General features: G+C 42.6%; 1 long non-coding RNA gene across 1 annotated transcript; it reads right to left on the bottom strand.

The window, feature by feature from the left end:
• Positions 1-9,366: 9,366 nt before the first annotated feature.
• Positions 9,367-12,392, bottom strand: LOC112963688. Its single transcript, XR_003252690.1, has 3 exons — positions 12,058-12,392; positions 9,621-10,501; positions 9,367-9,526 (listed from the first exon to the last, which is right to left on the bottom strand). It is a non-coding gene; the product is annotated as an uncharacterized LOC112963688 (long non-coding RNA).
• Between the last annotated feature and the right edge of the window lie 427 nt (positions 12,393-12,819).

The raw sequence follows: 12,819 nt of genomic DNA, 5'->3' as shown, positions 1-12,819 counted from the left end.
TACTTTAGAAGATCAAAGCCTGGCTAAATGTGCATTTGCTATTTAGAGGACTTTTTCTGTAGACTGTAAATGTCACACATTAAGACCTGGATTCACTCCACCTAACTCGAAACATGTAACTGTGAGAGCTAAATCATAAATGTAGTTGCTCTAGGCTCCCTATATATTCATGGAAAGAAGCTGTTCCACAAAGTCACTTAGCCTAATCAATGCTTTGAGTGAACCTTTGAAGGATCATCCTTCTACCCCATTACATATTAGGAGACTTGTGACTCCAAACAGAAGGCTGGATACAAATGTCCTAACATTAATTTAAACTGTTTAACACTAATCTAAATTGTTTACAAAGCTTGCTTTGCTTTGGGCTGTGTTGAAGTGTTTCATGGACAAGTCAGACTAGTTCAGTTTGTTAACTGGTATCAGCCTATTTCTGGTGTTTGAGTACAATTCTGTAGATAATCCTGCTGTCAATAGGCACCCCAGTACGAATTGAAAGTTTAATGTTTTTACAGAGCAAAATGAATTGCAAATACAAAGGTGTAGAGGAATTCCTCTTAGTATTAGATGAAGTGGAATGGGTCAGAACGATAATAATGTTGCCACGTAACATAGATTAGAAAACCAAGAGTCAGGTACAACCTTCAATAATTATCTGGTATATTGGCTGAGGCTGCAGCTGAGAGACAAAGAACAGCATTTCAGCCACCTCCTTCAGCTTCCCAGTTACCAGAGTGGCCATGCTGGATACTATAACGATTTCTGTAACATTCCTCTAGGGACAAGAACAAAAGAACAGCAGTGCAAGAGAGAACTAATGGATGTATTAGAGATAGTGGTGGTATCCAAGGATTTGTCTACGTGCATTGCTATTCATGAATTCTAGTTCAAATTAACACCTTTCCTTAATTTACTCTCACACTTTCAGAGGCTCCTTAGCAACCCAGTAGACAATGGGGCTTTCAAATATATTTCACAGCTGGGCTGCCAAGTTTAAACTTCAAGACACGTTAATAGTCTTGTCTTCACATCAGGTACACCACCCCTGGATGTCCATTATGCTTTCTGACAACTTCTCATTTTGGATTCTTTATAGTGCTTTTGCCCACATCAGGTTGTCACCATTATCACATTCTGAGTACATTAGCCAAGACTCTATCCTTTTTAAAGAAGTATAAAATAGCCTTTTAAAAACTAGAGACAGTATTTTATCAGGTCCCTGAGGAAGGTGGAGGGTGTTCTGGAATGTAAAGAGAGTCGCATTGCTCTTCTTCCATCTACAATAAATCACCTCCCTGGTGGGTACTGGAGCTTTGTACCCTTGTTTCTGGCATGTCACAGAAGGCATTTTGATTGAAAAGTTATGTCACTTCCACCTGAGAAGCTCACACAGAACATGGAGCTCACTGATTTCTGGTCTGACTGTTGAGTATGGGATTTGGGAGAAACTGGGGACAGGAAAGCAGCACAGGAAACTTTCAGCCAGCAAGAGGAGAGGACTTGTGCTGGGCCCCGTGTAAGGCAATGCGTGAAATATTGTAACTTCAGACTGCACCATAGAAGGAAGGAAAAGTAGTCATCCTGGGTGTTTCAACCATTTAAAGGATCTTATCCGAGACAGTGGGAATGTGTAGCTGAAAGCTAAATGCATGCTATTAACTGCAGGAAGCAAAATTAATATTTGCACAGAGTTCATAGAGTCACTCTTGATTTTGCATTTTGTCTCCCTTCTCATTGCAGCTGTATTTCCCACTTTTGAATCTTTGGTCATTTGTGACAGGGAGCAGCAAGAGCTGGCTGCTCCTGAAGAGATAGGGACCAGGGAACTGAGCACAATAACACACCTGGCATGGCAGATGCCTCACCAGCCAGGGCCCATCCCACCACCCCTGAGCAAAGTGAGCAAGGCAGCCCCAGAGATGGTAGCCAGGTTCAACCACAAGTCCAAATCATCAGGCAAGTTTGTGGTGATGAGGCAGGTCCAAGGTCAAGCTAGGAAGTCAGTCTGCAGGTCAGGGTAAGGATCAGGTCCAGTGAGAGTAACCAGGGTCATACACAGCCCAGTGATTGCCAGTCAGGCCCATAGTGATGAGACAGGTCTGAGGTAAAGCTGGGAAGTCAGTCTGCGGGTTGATGTCCAGATCATCAGGGTCAGGCATAGGCATGTCTGTGGGTGTGCTGGAGACCAGCGCTCCTACTGCGTAGCTCAAGCAGGGGATTGGGTGCCCACACCTGAGCTTAAATGGAGCTCCTGGGCCCATGGGCAGGGGTTGGGGGAGGCCCCAGGTGAGGCTGGTCAGGGCCAGTAAGGCCTGTTAGTGCATTCAGGGCCCTGACAGTTTGGACTCAGTTTGGACTCTTACCACCTCTGTTTACCTAAAGCAGCACTGTCAACCTACAGTCAGTCAACACTCATAGAAACTTTCAGCCTGGAAACTGGGATGAAAATGCTGAACATTCATGTTCTTTCTGATGCTCAGGACTAGGCAAGTAGTTATGAATATTATTACTAATACAAATTCATGGTACATTACATATAGTCACGGCTCCAGAGCAGCCAATGCATGCAGTTAAAAGGTAGATTACACAGTAGCAATAATTTGCATTGTATATTACAGAAACTAAAGAGTTTTTGTTTCAGAGTTTTTTTCATCAGCAACATCTCTGGATTATTTACTTGCATCAAGTTACAATAATGTTTAGAAATCATAGGCAAGAGCAGGGACCCTCATTACTAGACCCTGTATGAACACAAAGGAAGAGCCTGTACCCATCCAGTGAAAAGTGGTAAATTAAAGAGATGGCAGAGCTGAATGGCAAGAGAAATCACAGTGACCAGACCTCAGCCAAAGAGAAAATCTGCAGTTCAGTCAGGAACTGAAGAAAATTCAACTGAGGTTCCATGCCAGACTCAAAGACACCTTTTCCCATCTCAGGCAATCCCAAAGAAGGGGACATTGTAAACTGCGATCCAGAAAGCCGGTGATAAGACACCACCCAGGCAACCGTGGAACTCAGGATGGTGCAGCCCATAGAAGAAGGGTTTGCTTTGGGGTGCTCCCCAGGAGATAACAAACTCCAGGGGCACCACAGCCAGAGTCACCACACTGTGGGGTTGCTGTAGCCCTCCAACGACCCCATGAGGGCTGAGCAAACCTAGTCAGCAAAAGAGAAGTGACACCACAGACTCACACCGTAAGCATCTAGGTAGTGTAGAATTTTGCACTGGGTTATTTGTTGAACATGTGTACTGATATCTATTGATATGTGTACTGTTATCTGTTGAACATCTGTACTGTTCTCTGTTGGCATACGTACTGTTATCGACTGATGCCTTCTGTTCTATTGTGTAACTGTGGTCAGGCATTGTCTGATTGGATAATGAACTAAGCCCAGGAAGGATAAAAGAAAGTAACCCACATATCTCTCTGTGGACTTGGACTCACCATCAGCTGGCCTGCAGACCCAACAACCCACTCATCAGCAGGGATGCCCCTGATGCCAACTGCCAGGGAAAATCTGAAATCATCTTGGCGCAGCTTGAGCATGGTGAGAACAATCCAGGGAAAACTATACTGGAGGGGTGGCCCATAAGGACAAAGAAAGGGCAAGAATAGTCATCGTACCATGCATCTGAGAACGGTCATTGTACTGTGCATCCATGGCTTAACCATAGAGCTCCGATATCTGTATTCTATTTTTAGTTCTGTTATATTTCTAGCTTTACTATAATTTTTAGCTTTGTTATACTTGTAGATTGCTTGGTGTTAGTTGTTTAGTGTTGTCTAGTATCTGTCATATGTGTAGAACCGCTTAGCTCCAACAAATTCTTATACTTGACAGATGATGATCTCTCGAGTTCAGTGCAATTAACCCTGGAATCTGAAGGAATCCCAGATGCCCCTCTATTGGCATGTCGCAGCTGGCTGCTGCTTAACCCTGAAGGTGTCTAAATGCCTGCCTCTTGGATCACAACAATTGCTGCGCCCCTGCTTAGCAGGCTCAAAGCTGCCCCGACCAAAGCAATGTTGTTCTTCACTCCTGTTGCAGTGACAGAGACCCAAAAATCAGCACAGTGGCACATAGCGCCCCCAGGAAACTTAGTCTGCTAGATGTGCTCTGATCACTCCTACCACATATTGCTGGCAGAATGCAGAATCCAGAAGAAAAGGCCAAGCTTCTTCACAAAACACACAGCTGGGACCAGCTATGTGTTTTCAATAATCACCTGTTAGTTAAGTGTATGTGATGAAGGAGCAGGAAACCTGGGCTCTCTTAGTCCTGCAGATTTAAAGCTCACCCCCCTGCCAAGGAGAGTACCCAAACCTTCAGGTTATGGGTTTGGGGTAGACACTTTACACTCTTCTTGGTGATGCTGCCTACTGAACAGCAAAGCATTGCAAAAGTCCTGATCTCCATTCCCATAGCAATGCGTGCATTTAACATTGGGAATAATCCACAGAAAAGGAGATGGGAGCTCAGGCACCTGCTCCTAGACATGTTTCCTAGCTACCAGGTTACACCATTCCAGAGACCCTCAAACTGCCTATTGATAGTGTCCAGTATTAGATCTCAGGTATTAAGGTTTTTTTTTTTTTTTCCTGGTCTGGCTGACAGCAATATTCTGTAAATGCACCATAAATGCAGTCTAGTCCTAAAAAAGTTATCAAACCTAGTGGAACAGGGCATTAATAAAGGAGATGCATGTAAGCATCACGATGTATTCACAGAATTTAGATATCCCTTATTCTACACCTAAGCCTCTCTTTTCAGTCCTTTCATAGAACCTGAACATAAAGGAAATGAAGAAATCAAAAAAATTTTGAAAGTTCTCTCAAAATTAGCCCTAATTTTTAACTTTGCCCTAGAGGTGGGTTTTTTTTTTTTTCAATTGTGTGTGTGAAGTAGGACAAAATGCAACTTTGTAAGCCAGTCTTATAGCTCAGTAACAGTGGTTGATAACTACAAGTGCTCTACTGTCTTTACTTTGATTGTATTCATTTTTTTAAACAAATCACTGATTTTTTTTTCCAGAATACTAACACCTTAATTTCATTTTCTTATTTTCCCTTCCACAGTCTCATGTTGGGTGACTAGCCACCTGATAAAATAGCATGCTATGATTCCTCTGGGGCTATTATACCATCCAAACAACACAAAGAACTTTTTTGCTTTAGAATAACACACCCAAAAAAAAAAAAAAAAGAGAGAGAGAACATCTGAAGAATGGAAGGTGCATCCACAAGCACCTTCTGATACATTCACTACTACTATGTTGTACTGACCAGCACCACCTATAGGTACCTCCAGGTCAGCTTTAATTGATACATTTTTCTGCTAGCTTTATTCCTGCCATTCAAAAATCTCTGTTAAAGAGTGAGATACTGATCTATGCCTAGGCAAGGATGGTAACTCTCTAATCTCCCAGAGGGAGTACCTCACCACTTGTTTGATTAGATACTGAGAGTGGGCAGTTCATTCCCTTAGAAAAGGAGAGAGTATGGCTTCATTTTTAGATCCTTGAGTTGATTCAGAGGATCTCTTAATGCATATAGCACTTTACAGCTTTACAAGGCTTTGTGATGGGTTTTGTTTAACCCAATATACTCTGTAAGGCCTATCCTGAGGGTCCTAACAGGCTCTTACACATAATCTGTATGAACAAACAGGCTGTCGCTAACCATTTGACATGCAACCACTACTCAGCTGGTTCAAGCCAAAACTCACTACAGCACCTTCTCAAACAAAGCTTTTCATATATAAAAAGATCACCAAAGACAGAAGGAAGAAGATCTGCTAATAAAGAGGAAAATCTAGCAGGATTTGGGGATGAAACTCAATAGAGTTGTTTCCCATCACTCCTTCCTCCTCCAAATTTCATGAAACTTGCTGTGGTATATTGCTATAATGTAAGCTGAAATCCATAGAAAAAGAAAAGGAGTAATGATGTCCCATCCCACCCATATTCCACGAGCTCAGTTTGTGGTCTTACTTGACAGTGGCAAACTAACTGAAAGTCTGCTGCACAAAGGCAGCCTGTGGCAGTGCACGCTTTCTAGTTCCTGTCCATTTTTGTTTACATTATGAGGGTGGCCCCAGGTTTATTCTCTGTTACAGTCTTTCACAAAGGAGTTGTATGCTAACCTCTTTCAAGTCTAAATGCATGGAGATTCTGGCTAATGGCACCAAAGAAAAAGGTGCATATTTCCATTAATCTACAGAAAAACAAAGCTTCAGATTAAATACATTTGTTATTCAGGAAGGCAGAAGATATCACAGATGCCTTGGATGTGTACTGGACAAAAATGGATTATTTGAATTTATCTTCCCCATCACTTGTTAACAATCCTGCGACACAGAATTCAGATCAAAGTCTGAACAGCAAGCAGAAAATGTGAACCTAGCTGCCCCAAGGGTGAGGAAAAAAACAATTCTGTCTTGCAACAGTGATGGAGCAGGTTCAGCTGGGAGTTCAGATTCAGCTGCGTAGGACAGAGAGGCTTCTTGCTAAGTCAGCAGGATTTATGGATAAAACGAAAAATTTCTTCCTCTTCACTAGCCTCCCACATCCAACCTGCTCATGGGATGCTGTCTCCACCCTGCATCCTTGCTAATGTCTCATTCTCTTCCTCCATTCCCCTGGAGCATGGGACCCCACTAAAAATTGTCAAACTCTTTTCCCCCCTGCAATAGCTACTCTTCACACACAAGTACCTCCTACTTCCCCTTATCCCATGAAAAATCAGGGAAAAAGGAGGAATGGGACAGCAGCAGTTCTGGCTCCCCAAGACACATATAGGTAGGGTAGGCAGCAGAGACTTGGCTGTCCCTTCCCAGAGCCAATTTTTCCCCTCTGCAGTTTGCCCTATGACCTACCTACTGACTGAAGCCAGTTCTACATTTGCCTCCTTCATTGCCTACATTTGCCTCCTTCATTTCCCCCCATACTCTAACTTATGAATGCTATGAAATACCACAAAGCACTCCTGATATGCTGCTAACATGTCACAAAGATGGCAGTTATGACATGACTACTATCAATAGGCCATGAATCACTTTGAGATGAATCAAACTGTTAAAATATTTAATAGTCATGCACCGGCTTGTCTTCTTCCTTACCAAGCTCAGACCTTATGGGTTATGAGTAATACTTGCATTGAGCAAGGAACTAATATTATGAAGAAAAGTATCTCTACTTCTCCTGTGCTTTTCCCCCCACATTGGCTAATAGTGGGGTAACAGTTTTCAAAACACTGATGAAAATCTCCTGATGAGATTAAACTATTACATCTTTAAACAAAGGGGGAAAGAGATCATTACATGAATGTTTTCTTAGTTATTTTTTCCTTCTAAATATTCACACCATACTTATCTGCTGTCCAAAGGATGAGGAGGCTAGGTGGCACTGCAGGCTAATGAACTAGTTTATTATTATAGGAATTAATAAAATGAATGCGGTGTTCAACAATCTCCAAGGCTAGCATGGATATCTTGAATCCTGCAATCACCTAAATATTCAAGGTAACAGGTCTAGGTATATAATTTTGCAAGGTCAGGCCTGGAATGAATAGTCAATACGAACCCACTTTTTCTGAGGCAATGATCGCTCTCATAACTTTGCTTGGAGTAATGGAGTAAGTACTTAAAAAGGTTTAAAATGGCAGTATTGCTTCAGACATATATCAGAGTTTGCCTGTTCTACCAGTTCCTCACTGTAGGTGTCATAAACACTAAAACACACACATCCACACACCTACAGCCATAACCTAACAGAGAGAGTGATACCTGCTTGCTTCTGGTAAAAGCCCTGAGGTAAAATGTACCCTTTAAGAACATCTTTCTTTGTGTGTTGCCCATTCTGCCTAAGTAATGTGCTAGTATCAGAGGCCTATCTATGTTTCCATTAGGAAAAAATTATGATTTCAGTAAAGGTGTTCTGCAGGTCCAGACCTGTTGCCCACAAAAACATACACAAGGTCCTGCTTCCCCCAACAAAACAAAACCTGTAGCAGAAGGGAATTTCCCTACTTCCCTTTTCCCAGGCTCATTCCTCCCAGTGAACTCTGTCACTCGCTCCCTCAGTGTCATTCATGACACTCTCTCAGTCTCTTAAGGACAGCCTACATACAACTCTCTAAACACCACCACATCTTCTGTTCTCTGCATTTTCAAACAGTCCCAGACCACATGCTCTAGCCTTGCTCAGGCCCCATCTTCAGCTGCACTGCCTTTGATGGTCACTCCCACTATCTAGTTATTTTATTCCACAGAGATCTCATTTATCTTTCTGCATGTCCTGAAAAAAGAATACATAGCGTCTCCCTTGCCCTTACTTGCATTTTTGCACAGCAGTAATCACAGTCACCTGCTATGACAACAATAATTCTCATGCATAAAAGAACTCTCAGAAAGGATCTCTGGCCCTGAATTAGGGTGAAGATGTTACTTTAAAGGATAAGATTTTCTGGACTAAAAGCTGCTGAATGATTATTACTTAGAAAGTGACTCCTTGTTGAAAAGCAAAATATACACTTAGCAGTATTCTAACAGAGGCAGAGTAAGTACAAGACAGCATTTGGTAGGACAACAATAGACTGAGACAGTAAAATCTTCCACTTCTCAAATCTGACACTCCTACTTGTATAATACAATTTTTCTTCCATCCTTCACGATTTACATTTTGATCGTCATGTGTTGAAACTAAGATTATGGCATGCCATACAATGATATGAGGACTGTAACTTTCAGTCTGCAACAGATCTTGTCTAAAGTACCTGGGTACTTAAATTACACTGTTTGCTCAAATAGGATAATCCTATGATACTTAAAGCACATTACATCTGCTACCTTGATTTAACATGCACTTTTGTTTCAGTAACACAAGCATTTCAGAATAGATAGCAAAGCCTTAGTATCATGGAACTTAAATCAAGAGGCAAAAAGGCAGTCCTTATGCTAAGGCTCCAAAAATACCAGCTACATCCAGAGTGCAGTCACATGCTACAGATAGGCATGCTCTACACTCTACCTAATGGATTAACTGGACCAAAAGGGTCTTAACCCTGCCTCAGCCTTCTCCCATTCTCCTACCAGGGAGCTATGAATTCCCAAACCAGCACCTCTGCCCTTTGCTAACTCCTAATCACACCCACCAGATGCAGGGAAAAAGCCACAGTGCTGTGGCAGGAGAAAAGGAGATGAGCAAAGTCATCTTCCCAGGCAGAATTTGCTGAGTAGGTAGCAGGCTGATCTCTCTCACCGGCTCTGTAACACAGCCCTTAGGAAAGAAGCTTCTGCTTGGGCAGGAAGGAATAGCCTCTAAATACAACCCCCCACCGCAACGCCACTACTGCCCTTTCTTACCAACAGGACAAGACAATATCCTTCAGCTCGTTTTCTAGTCTTATCCATCTTACTCCCATGTTTCTCTTGCCTCAGAAACATTCTGCGAGCCCAACAGGAAATCCTGGCCAGAGAGAGCTCACAGAGACATGGGACAGGTCTCAGCAGCTCCTCTGCTTCTTTAATCCTGAAATGGATGAAAGAGGGAGATGATTTACAGAAAAGCTAATGGGAAAAAGGGAAGAGGAAGGAAAAAAGGGAGGCAGCAACTAAAAACTGACCTTTTTTGATTCCAGGAGCTGACACTTTCACATCAGCACATCCTGTTACGGTCCTGGCACACCTGTGTCTCAGATTTTAACAGGAGAGGACACACCAGGCTTAGCTTCTGGCCTGTTCCCAGCCTCTATTGATTTCCATCATGCACTCCAATTAGTTCTTTGTTATCTATTATTTGATGAAGGATAGGGAACTGATCTGCCCCCTAGCACAACTACAGTTTACAGTTTATTTTTAGATGTGATAAAACATAATGGGAATACAAATCAACTGGGCTGCAAATCAATTGGGTTGAATAGGCAGTCCTTTGTGTTCTAGAAACCAAAACACATCTCAGTAGTAGAGGAAATAGCACCTACAACTGCTTCTGGCTTCCCTCTGCAACAGCTAAAACATTAGTTATAGCAGCAGCAGTAACACCACCCATATTCTTCATAAAAATAAAGCCCCATGGGATACAGAGCCAAAGATCAGACCCAAGTGGTGCAGCCTATCTTGTTTCTTGCTCACCAGTAAATAGAATAGATGAAACTGGCTGGCAGACAGTAACAGAGCAGTGCAAACCCTTTGCTGGCTAAAATATGCTGAAGTGACAGATAACTATGCTGCCTTAGCACGATTAGAAGAGAGCCCTGGCTGGCAGACATACACATCAGCCTGCTAGTGGCTGGGACACACCTTTTTAAGTGGGAAACAATGAAACCTGTAATTAATGTGTTTATACCAAGGGGAAATGTTGTGAGCTGGATGAGAAAGCAGAGACAGTCAGCTCTCCTAATGCCAAACCAGCTGAACTCAGCCATGCAAGCCTCTGGCATCTATAACACAAGAGGCATGCTCGTGACATTGAAAGCCTGTGGTGTGACTAAGCCAAGGGTACAGCCTAAATATAAAGAAAGAAAGAAAGAAAAAAAAAAAAGAGAGAAAAAAATCTGAAAACCTGCGATACTGAATAGGGTAGGTGGAGGATAATGAACATGACTTGAATTCATCAGGCCTCCCCACTCTGCCCTGGAATGACCTTGTGTAATACTCTGCAGGCCATTCTGGGATGCAGGATACTACCAATTTTAGTACAATAGGATGCAGAGGCTATAGGCTTAATGCTTCATTATGGCACTAAGGAGAGGAGGGCTAGTTAACGAGTAGGGTTTGGTCCAACATTAAAGACTGAAGCCAACTTAAGGTTGAAGCCCCAGGTACAGATTTTGACCACCCTGAAAAAAAACAGGATTATTACAACTGGTCCTGAAAAAGAAAGTCAGATGAAATTGAAAACACTAGCACAGACATCTGTTACACACACGTGCATGTGTAACTTATTTATATGTACATATGAATTCATATACATATGAAAAACCTCAACTTTTGTCAAGAGTTCAGTGCATTATTCTTCTCAGTTTGTTAAAATTGCGCACTCCCTTCCCCCCCCCCACAAGGTCTCTCCAGGGAGAATGAAGAAAGGAATTTGCTTTTTTTGGTAAATCCCACCAAGACTGAGTAGGAAATTGATGTTTCCTGGRAAAACATCCTTTTGGATGAAAAAGCCAGCTTTTACTAAACACACTGCAGCAGAATAGCTCCTGTCATTATACAGAAAGGAACCCCTGTGAAATGGAATCCCAGCAGGCACCCATCCTTTCCCTTCCCCAACTTAAAAGCATTCCAGCCTCATCATCAAGGCCTCAACAAACTCATCCTTACAAATTTAAGCAGCACAACTCCACCTTTAGCCTCCAAGTCACACACATACACACCCTATCTCTCCCACTCAGAGAGCTGTCATGCTAATAAATACAAGGGGGTTAGCTGGTATTTTGTATTGCAGGCACAATCCAAAGGGGCTCTTGAGATCTTGCTATGTTGATGGAATTCAGTTTGGCCTCATTTGTTAAGTCTGCAGCTGTTACTTAGATTCCAAGTGGAATCAGATATAGATCAGGTGCTTTCCGTTATCCTGAACTACATTGCTTTTGAAATCTCTCCGCTGATCACATCTCTTGAACGTGGCATGAGAGAAGAGAGACAGATGCTGGATTCTTAAAAATGTTAGTTTAAAGGAAATTTCCTAAAATCTGCTTAGTGGCATCCCTTTTCCCTGCCACTCCCTCAAATTCTTTTTCAAACCTGGAAATGTATCCCGATCCCAGCAGCTGTGGGACAGTCAAAAATATCACTTACTCCGTTTCAACTATGTTTCTGCCAGTGTACACCTATAACAATTCAGAACAGTTCAGAACACCTGAATTTAGCATCTATTAAACTTAGCAGTAGCAGTAAAGAGACTTTCATATATGAGCTCTTTTTAGGTACACTTGGGATGTGTACCAGCACATGAATAACCCTACGTTCAGTTCCAACAAATTTTTTGTCTGGGCTATTACCCCATCTCCCTTATGCCCACTCCTTTACTTCACCCCTGGCCAAGGAAGAGCTCACCTCCACAGGGACTACAGCAGAAGAGGAGATCAATCAATCATTCCCACAGGCATTAAAAAATCCACAATAGAATATAATCTGAAAAGCTCCCTCCTATCAGAAAGTATAAACTGGTCTATGTTGTCTCATCACATCTGTAGGAATCTGTACAGTGATTTGGAGAGAAGGAGGAAGGTAGCATCCAGGGAGAAAAAAGTAGTCTAGCTCAAAAACATCATACAGCAAGGCACACGGAGTTACAGAGACTGGCTCAGGCCCACAACTTCTTTGTTGTACACAGCTGCAAGGCAGTGGCAGTCAATGGCAGCAGGTAGAGCAGACAGGCAGGAGGCCAGGATCTGGAAGGAAAGAGAATATAGAGCTACAGGAACTGAGGTGTGGCCACCAGACACGTTTCACATGTGACGAAGACAAGTGCTATGCACTGTGCCTAACGGTGCCTTCATCCACTCAGGACTACTAAGGACACACATTTGTGAAGATGCCTGCATATCCTGAAGAMCCCATTTTGTTGATGTGGAACAGTTACACAGTCAAAATACTTTGTTAATGTAATCTTTAAATGTACTAAACAAGAGTCACACCCCAGCCACTGGCTGATTCACTGAGGCCAAGCTACTAGTGCCGTCACTCTTGCTGACACCAATCCTGTCCTTCCATGGCGCCTGGCTCAATGCATACTAGTTCTTTCATTCACAGAGTCAGTACAACACCAGCAATACACAGGTCTTAGAGTTATGATGATCCACCTGGTATGTGCCT

Source organism: Apteryx rowi, unplaced genomic scaffold (genome assembly GCF_003343035.1).
Source record: "Apteryx rowi isolate R43461 unplaced genomic scaffold, aptRow1 scaffold_173, whole genome shotgun sequence".
NCBI classification, from domain to species: Eukaryota; Metazoa; Chordata; class Aves; order Apterygiformes; family Apterygidae; genus Apteryx; species Apteryx rowi.
The sequence above is the reverse complement of the archived record's forward strand: the minus strand, read 5'-3'. Positions and strand labels throughout refer to the sequence as shown.